The following is a 9504-nucleotide window of genomic DNA, read 5'->3' on the forward strand; positions in this document are numbered from 1 at the left end:
TTCAGGAACAAAGATTATTGGCATTTCATGATTAATACTGCTGATGGCTTTTAGCAAATATGTTATAAATCTGGGATGAAGATAGAGATTTAAAATGTTAATTTACTGTATCAGGAGCCAGGAACCAGATAAGGAAACATTTGATACAGCATGTGAGTGACTCTTTCTTTTTGAGACATAGGCTCTCATTTAAAAAACATAGTGCTTATTAGCTAGTGATTACTAAGATTTCTATTGAAATCTTAAGCAAAAGCAAGACATAGGGAATGGTTTATAGTTTTTATACATTTCCAAGACCATACTTAATGATGGAAGGACAGCAAACAAGTGTTGCAGTGATGACAGATACATCTGTGGCATTTTGTTTGACCTCTTGCTTACTTTGTAGTCTCTTGGTAACGCCATTGAACACATAATGACATTTACTGCAACTGATCAAAAGTTGCTTTTGTCTCGGGCAGCTAGGGACCATATGGAATAATTCTCACCGTGGGCTTTTGAAACTGCTGTTAAACTTGACGCCCGAGGAATAAACTTTGCCCATGTACATTATGGGATGGGTTTCTTTATTTTTCATATTTATTAAAGGGTGTTTAATTGGATTGGTTTACAGACTGTGGTCTGGCTTAGTCCAATGATTGCCGTCTCCCAGTACAGAGGGTAGATGTCTCAGCAGTGCCAATGTGGTGCTAGAGCCCTGGAGGATCCTGGAGAGATGCTGCTCTTCAGTCTTTGTTAGAACCTTGCAAAAATGGCCTCTAACAGAGGTGAAGAAATGCTATGCCTTTAGCCAGAGGATAGATGAACTTGCCAGTAAGAGTGAGGGCAAGCAAGTTAAAAAAAACAAAAAACAAAACAAAAACAGCGATTTCTTCCTCCACGTCCTTTTATGTGGTATAACAGGAGAATATGCTATCCAGATTTAGGCCAGAGCTTCCTGTTTAAACGGTCTCTATGCAAAGCTATGAATTTAGCAAAGCACAAGTGTTGAGGTGGGGAAACGTCAAGAAGAGCCCAGACCGTGCCCCCTTTTGTCATGGAACAAGGTATTCAACAATGCCTGAAGTCAGCAATCCAGGAGAGGTCAGCATGTAAAGCAGTAGTGGTGTGCTTCAGGATTCCCATTGGGACTTAGACACAAAGACATGATTCCATTTGCTGTGGCTGGACTCCTTATGTCCAATTGGCTATAGATCCAATGGGTTTCTTAATTAAGGACTCAAATATGAGAGGTTTCCCAAATGTGTTGAATTCACAGGTTTGTTTTCTCAATACTATTTGTATTTTATGACCGTTTCATTGACACAGAACTTGAAATTGCATCAAAATTGCTGGATCTCCAACCTCTTTCATTTCCGCTTTTTAATTTTTAATGGACAATTACTGGTTACACATATGTGATACAGTTTAAACAGAGTCAGTTAAGTTAATGTGTATATTGGCTCCTGGTTTACTTTATATGTGGTCAGGAGGATAAAACTCCATTCTTCCAGCAACTTTGTGACATATAAGGAGCATACAGTATATTGTGACTCGTGGACATTATGCATTGGTACAGGGTACTAAAACTTGTTCTTCTGGTGCATCTGAAATTTTGTATCCTCTGTATCAACATCTTCTTTTCTCCCCTATTCTCCCCTTCCTTAGCAGTATCTGGGAAGCATCTCTTGCTGTTTCTATCTGAACAACCTCTGCGGATTCCACATAGGAGATTAGAAAGTGTTTCTTTCTGTAATTGACTTATTTCACGTATTATAATGGCTCCTCTCAAATTACAGAATTTACTTCTCTTTAATGTCAACAAGGGCCCGGACCAAATAGTATTCCACCAGTGGTATATGTAAATGCATTATGCTTTTAAAACCCACTGCTATTGATTGACTCCATATCATTCCATATCATTGCTCTTGCAGATGGTGCTGAAAATTGAGTAGCCCCATGCAGAAGATTAGAACTTAGCTACCTTCTTATAATATATACAAAATCATTTCAAAATGAATTAAAGATTTAGACAAAAGGCATTAAATTATAAAAATATTAAAAAAAGAAGAAAAACTCTAGGAAGAAAGCTTTATAGTAGTAGTCTGGTCCATATTTTATTATTATTATTATTATTATTATTATTATTATTATTATTCTGCAGACCCCTAGAAGCACAAGTAGCAGAAGCAATGAGAGACACACCAGGTCACCACAGTGTAAAGGCTTCTACACAGTCAAGCACAGAGAGTGAAGAGACAGCTCAGGGACAGGCAAATTTGCAAATGGGACATTTGACAAGGAGCCAGTCCCCCAACTCAAGAGATCAAAACAAATGACCTTGGCTATTTTAGCAAGTTTAGGCTAGCCTATGCTACATGAGACTATGTCTCAAAAAAAATCAAGAGAGAGGATAGAGAGAGAGGGAAGAAGGAAAGGGAAAGGAAGTAAGTAAGAAAGAAGATGACAGATGATAGATAAATAGGTAGACTGTTGACAGGTAAACGGACATGCACAGTGTCTATTAATCATTGAAAAAATGCAAACTCAAGCTATAATGAGATATCACACTGTTCTAATAGCCATTTTTATTGACAAGATTAATATTAGTGAGGATATATAAAAGAGAACTATGATACATACAGTCAGTATATATGTAAATTACTATAGATATTTTGGAAATAGCATAGTTGATTCCCAAAAAGCTAAAAATAAAGCTGGAAACTTGAGCATTTTGGGGAGTGAAAGCGCTCTCAGGCTTCCCACAACCTCACTCAAAACAAGCTAGAAAAAAGAATCCTAGAAAAGAATGGCTATATGGCCTAGCAGTTCCACATCGCAGTATATATATATCCAAAGGAATTGGAGGTGGTTTGTCAAGGGGACACTAAACCATGTTCCCTTCAGCGTGATACATAATGGACCAGAAATGGAAACAGCCCAAGTGCATACCAGTGGGCAAATGGATGGGTGGAGAAAGGCAATGTAGACTCTGTGTGTGTGTGTGTGTGTGTGTGTGTGTGTGTGTGTGTGTATCACTTATGTAATGAAACGCTATTCATCATTTAGATCCATACCATATTGATTTGTTCTTGGGGCTTATTCATAGTAAATACTAAGTATAAACCATATCTAAGTAACAATTAAACTGAAAAATTTTAAGTTTTCTGAACAACATTTTTGTTTTTTTGTACCATTTGAGATGAATTTTCTTTTAAAATCACGTTAGCAGGAAAGCTCGTTTGGTGTGCCCTGACAGCGCATGATATACAGTCTAAAGGTTCTTTAGTGAGTACTTGGCAAAGGCCTTGCCTAGTAATTAAGAACTAAGTGCTGTGCGTTTAGAATTCCAACCTTCTTCTTTTTTTTCCCCCTAAGTTGAAATATGTTCAAAGTAAGTACAAAAGTTTTCTGACAGGTTGACATATAAGAAGAGACAGGGAGATAAAACAAAAGACGATGTTCATGGATTACAAAAATCAGTTTATATTTTAAAATCGTATTTGAGATGAAGAAGAAATATATAATAAATGACTGAATTTTATTGGGGAAAAAGCCAAGCAATCATTTGAAATCATAAGCGTCTTTTTGACTCAGAAAACACATAATTTATGAATGACTTAGTGGTGGGAAAGGCGCCCTTGCCTGTTTGGCTTGCCCCCAGGTGGTGATAAAAGCTGCGTCGAGCCGAGAGAAGCCAAAAAGACAGATGTAAGCAGGATGCTGAGTTCTCTTCCGAGGACTCGGGTGGGCGGCGATGTTCGATTCTTCGGAATAAGTTGACCCAAGTTAACTGACGCCTTTCCATACTGCGGGTCACCTGAGCAAACACAGCGCTCTTCCCAAGTCCTACATCCGGGAGAAGGCTGCTTCCTTCTCTCCCCCAAGTCCGTCTGCCAAATATTGCAGCGCTAGCCCCGGGCTCTTATTTTCTCAGCTACCATGTTTGACAGGCCAAGCTTCCATTTTCGAGGATCTGTGGTAATAATAAGGTAAAGTAAGAAGGCCTACTCATAAGCAACATTGAAACTGCTTGCCCTGGAATTATTATTGCATATTTAATTTTTTTGCTTACAGACATGAAAATGTATCTTGCCATGTAATTACATATCTAATTGTCACATTACAAATGAATGTTAGAATTCCCACATTCATTTATCTGAGACAAAGACACATTATTTGGCAAGACATCATTTACGGATGGGAGAATTTTATTGCTAATATGTAGTCTGAAAATTGAACACTACTTTTTTTTTTTTTAACAGAAGCTTCTCAGAGAGAAACCAAAGTGTCTGTTTTGTTTCACTTTGATAGGCAAGTGGGTGTGGATCTTGGATTGGCTCTGTTCTTTTGTCCCTGCAATGCTGAGGAGTTGATTTTGGACTTTGTTCACCAAGCAAGCACTCCACCACAGAACTACACCGCCTTCCTTCACGTTCTGGCTTCTACACGGCAGATGCACTAAAATGCTCTCCTATTAGTGGTGAATCTGTTTTATAAATTGTAACATTAATAGAGTTTACTTTATCTGTATTAGAAAAGAAGCTTTATATTAGAGACATTAAGTTTATGAAAAAAATATAGTCCAAAAGAGTGCCCCCGGCCTCAGTTTCCCCCAGCATTAATCTCTCACATTAGTATGGCCTATTCATTGTTATTAGTGAGCCAACACTGAGGTTAGGAGGAGGCTCAGTGGATAAAGCGCTTGCAGAGTAAGCATGGGTGCCTACGTTTGGATCCGCAGTGGTAGTATACATCTATAATGCCAGATCCGGAGGAGGCACAGAGACAGGGGGAATCCATGGGCTTCATAATCCAGCCAGTCTCGCTCTATCCATGAACTCCAGGCCAACGAGAGAGAGAGATCCTAGGCCTGAACAAAATATAACAAACAAACAAAAGAACAAAGTCTTTACTTTGGTAGAAGTTGATCTCTAACTTTCGTTCTCATGTACTTATATACACATATACACAAACACACATATACAGCAACACACACACACACACACACACACACACACACACACACACACACACCCCGATGTTGGTATAACTTGGTACACCTATACTTCATTCAACTTTCCGTAGTTTTTGTCTATTAGCTTTCCGTAACTCTGGGATCTCATCCAGAATGCCACATTTCTCCTGCTTACCATATTTCCTTAGATTCCTCTTGGCTATGACCGATAATCAAGTAGTTTCCCATGACCGTGATGACCTTGACAGTTTTAAAAGCACTGATCAGGTATTTGCAGAATTGTTCCAGTTTAGGTCTGCCTGGCGTTATACTCAGGATTAGGCTAGGGTTATGGTTTTGAGAGGAAGGCCAGAGACCTCAGAGTGCCACTCACATCGTGTCAGAGGTGTACACGATGGACGTTGACCTTGATCGTCTGCTTGAGGGAGCACTTGTCTTGAATACAAAGCCATTCTTTCCACACAATCCATACTGCACACTTTGAAGGGAGCCATTCCCACAAACCTAACTTTCTGTATAAAGAATCATAACACTAAGATTTTAGGGTTTATATACTAAACATGGGTGTGTTGACTAGTTTTGTGTCAACTTGGCACAAGCTAGAGCTATTACAGAGCAGGGAGATTCAGTTGAGGAAATGCCTCCATGACATCAGGTTTAGACAAACCTGCAGGACATTTTGTTAATTAGTGATTGATGGGGGAGGGCCCTGCCTACTGTGGGCAATGACACCCCTGGGCTGGTGGTTCTGGGTTCTACAAGAAAGGAGGCTGAGGGTCATAAAGAGCAAGCCAATAAGCAGCACCTTCCTTGGCCTTCACATCAGCTCCTGCCTCCTGGTTCCTGCCTGATTTTGAGTTACTGTCCTGACTTCATTCAATGAATAATAGTAAATTGGAAGTTTGAGACGAGCAAACCCTTTCCTCGAACTGCATTGGCCATGGTGTTTCATTGCAATAGTGATTACTCTTACCAAAACATAATTTTTGCTGTCCATTTCAGATCCTATGTCCTATCCTCTACCTAACTTCCTGTCCTCTCTTTTTGTTCTCTTGTTCCCTCTCCCTCTGGAGTGTGTGTGTGTGTGTGTGTGTGTGTGTGTGTGTGTGTGTGTGTGTGTACCTCTGTATGTGTGTGTCTGTGTCGGGGTTTGTATCTGTGTCTTTCTTGTTCTCAGCATATCAAGTCCAGTTTGTGTTGACCAGCCTCTTGTGGGTATGAAGCCAGCCTTAGAATACGGCTGATGTACCTGGTGCAACACCATTAAAGAAAACTGACTCTCCCTCTCTCAGTAGCAATCGAATGCCAATGGCACCTCAGCCTGTCTCCTCTCCTTCGTGCTAGGATATTGCCTGCATGTCTTACACATTCTGTCACAATTATTATGGGTTCACACGTACACGTATATTGCCGTGTCTGAAAACCAGTTTTCTTTAAGTCATTCATCTCTCACGGCTCTTAAAATCTGTCTCCTCTTCCTTTTTTCCCCACAGTAAGGCGGCAGCTGTTTATTTTGATGTAACTGTCACAAAGTACTGTTATATGGCAGAATAATCATATTATTATGTAATCTCGAGAGAGGTTTTCTTTTTTTTTTTTTCTTATAAAGGACAATATTTAATTGGGCCTTACAGGTTCAGAGGTTCAGTCCATTATCAGCAAGGCAGAAACCTGGCAGCATCCAGGCAGGCACGGTGCAGGAGGAGCTGAGAGTTCTACATCTTCATCTGAAGGCTGCTAGCAAAATACTGGCTTCTAGGTGGCTAGCATGAGAGTCTTAAAACCCACGTCCACAGTGACACACCTACTCCAACAGGGCTGCATCCTTAATAATGCCACTCCCTGGGCCAAGCATATATAAATCATCACAGACCGACTTATAGGGTCAGAGACTCAGGCCAGTATCTTCAAGGCAGGGGCATGGCAGCATCTAGGCCTGCATGGTGCAGGCTGAGCTGAGAGTTCTACATCTTCATCTAAAAGCTGCTAGCAGGATACTGACTTCCAGGCAGCTAGGATGAGGTCCATAAAGCCCATGCTCTCAATGACATACCTATTCCAACAAGGCCACATGAGAGAGATTTTCTAAGGTAGGGTTTGGAGCCTTCCACACTTATCAGATGCCTACTCATTAGCTTTTCCAGTTTTTCAATTCTAGATCCAAATTGTATGGCCTGTTTCAGCAGAAGGACAGAGGCTGGGAGACCAAGTTCCATAGCTGCAAGGCGTAAAATGAGCTTCTCACCAACTCCACGGGGCAAAGCCAGGTCTACCTTTTCCCAAACTGGCAGAGAATATAGGAAAGACACAATATTTTCATCCAGGAAGGGAAATCTTGCTTCCTTTCTATGATCAGCAGTAACTCTGTCACCACGACCAAGGTCTCTAGAAGAAATACGACCTAATTCCATTGCTATTTCCTCATTCAGTCCTTCTAGGTCAAGAGACTGAAAGCGGGCACGATGACGGGGATAAATCCGCCAACTGCTCATCTGCACCAATCCCCGTGAGAATTCCCTCTGCACTGCTCCTGTGAGATCTCCCGGCATCCTCCGTCACCAACCAACCGATTCCTCTAGATGCAAACCAGACAGCACACAGCCAATACGATCATCCAGAACTGGGTCCGATGGCTGAACTAAGGGACACATTCGAGCTCTTCTTAGTTTTTGTAATTCTTCAAGAGAAACATTAAATTCCACAAAATTCCAAGTTCGAGGAGGGCTGACAGACTGTCGTTCCTTTAGTCCTGCTTTTCCTGCGACTCGGTCTGGCACCTCAGCACCATCTGGACCCCGAGTCACAGCAGGACACTGAGAGGACTCTTCAGAAGGGATCTCACGGTGGATTTGCTGGTTTCTTTCTACGTTAGCAATAGGCAGCCCTGCCTTTTGTTTAGGTAAAAAAAGCCACATTCAGAAGGTCAGTTGGCTCATCTAAAGGAATGTGACGATCAGCATGGGCTGCGATCACCATAGAATCAACAGCTCCGGAAAACAGGATAGCAAGGCTTGCTTTCTTACCACGAGTTTCTAAAACGTCCTTTGATGCCAAGTTTTCTTCCCTAGCTAAACATAAGGTGCGTCTCTTGACTGCAACACTGAGGACATCAATGAACGGCCGAACTATTGTGTGCGTGTGTTCATCAGTAAGAAGTATCTCAGGTATCTCTCTTGACCCTGGAACGCTGGAACTGTTTCTACATTGGGTTTCCAATGGAATCTCCGGCAGCTTCTTATTTAAGGGGACAATAGGTTTTGAGAGGCACAGTTTGGCTTTATTTATTACCACTGATACAAACTCTGGCAATTCTGCTGGACTCTGAGTCAGCTCATTAGCACGTTCTTCGGCAACAGTCTCCTTAGAAATATATTTCCAAGGATATAATTTTAATATCACACATCTGGAGACAGCAGCAGAATTGAGATCAATTTGGGAAATTCCAGATGCTGGAACGTCTTGCCACTGGTCTGCAACTCCGGATATCTGGGGACCAACTGAAGAAAGGCAGAAACTCTTGCCCAAATCACTACATTGCCAAAGCAAACCAAAAAAGTCCCTACCAAACCGTAAGTGATGGCTAGAGGCTTGGTAATATATAAACGACCATGGACCTTGCACTTTAGAGAAGAGCAACAATATTTCAGACTCATTCTTACAGGCAGAAAGGCTACTGAACATAACCTGGGTATCAATATCTTCTGCTTCAAACTCTACTCCACCAAGAACTTCTCCATTCCATAAGAACACATTGCCACATTCATCTTCCACAGGTTGGGCAGTCACAACACCTCTTAAATGAAGAACATGACCGGAAAATAAACACTGATAGTTAACAGCAGATTTTAATAACCTGTCTGCTACTATTAGGGCCCCGCCGTCTAGGAATATACAGCAAATCCTCTTTTACATCTTTACTGAAGTGCTCAACAGAGAAGCTCACAGAACAGCAAGTGCCACACATGGTTACGTGAAGTCAGGCTGACTGTGTCTTGACTTCGTGTGTCTCTGAGTTTTCTTTTTTTTTAATTTTTTTCTTTCTTTCTTTCTTTCTTTCTTTCTTTCTTTCTTTCTTTCTTTCTTTCTTTCTTCCTTCCTTCCTTCCTTCCTTTCTTTCTTTCTCTCTTTCTCTCTCTCTCTTTCTTTCTTTCTTTCTTTTTATCTTTATTAACTTGAGTATTTCTTATTTACATTTTAGGTATTATTCCCTTTCCTGGTTTCCGGGCAAACATCCCCTCCCCCTCCCCTTCCTTATGGGTGTTCCCTCCCAACCTCCCCCCCATTGCCGCCCCTCCCCCACAGTCTAGTTCACTGGGGGTTCAGTCTTAGCAGGACCCAGGGCTTCCCTTCCACTGGTGCTCTTACTAGGATATTCATTGCTACCTATGAGGTCAGAGCCCAGGGTCAGTCCATGTATAGTCTTTGGGTAGTGGCTTAGTCCCTGGAAGCTCTGGTTGCTTGGCATTGTTGTTCATATGGGGTCTCGAGCCCCTTCAAGCTCTTCCAGTTCTTTCTCTGAATCCTTCAACGGGGGTCCCGTTCTCAGT

General features: G+C 41.5%; 1 pseudogene; it reads right to left on the reverse strand.

Annotated features, from left to right (window-relative positions):
- Positions 1 to 7042: 7042 nt before the first annotated feature.
- On the reverse strand, positions 7043 to 8941 carry LOC116913983 (annotated as a pseudogene).
- Positions 8942 to 9504: the final 563 nt, after the last annotated feature.

This window comes from Rattus rattus, chromosome 12, assembly GCF_011064425.1.
Source record: "Rattus rattus isolate New Zealand chromosome 12, Rrattus_CSIRO_v1, whole genome shotgun sequence".
NCBI lineage: Eukaryota > Metazoa > Chordata > Mammalia > Rodentia > Muridae > Rattus > Rattus rattus.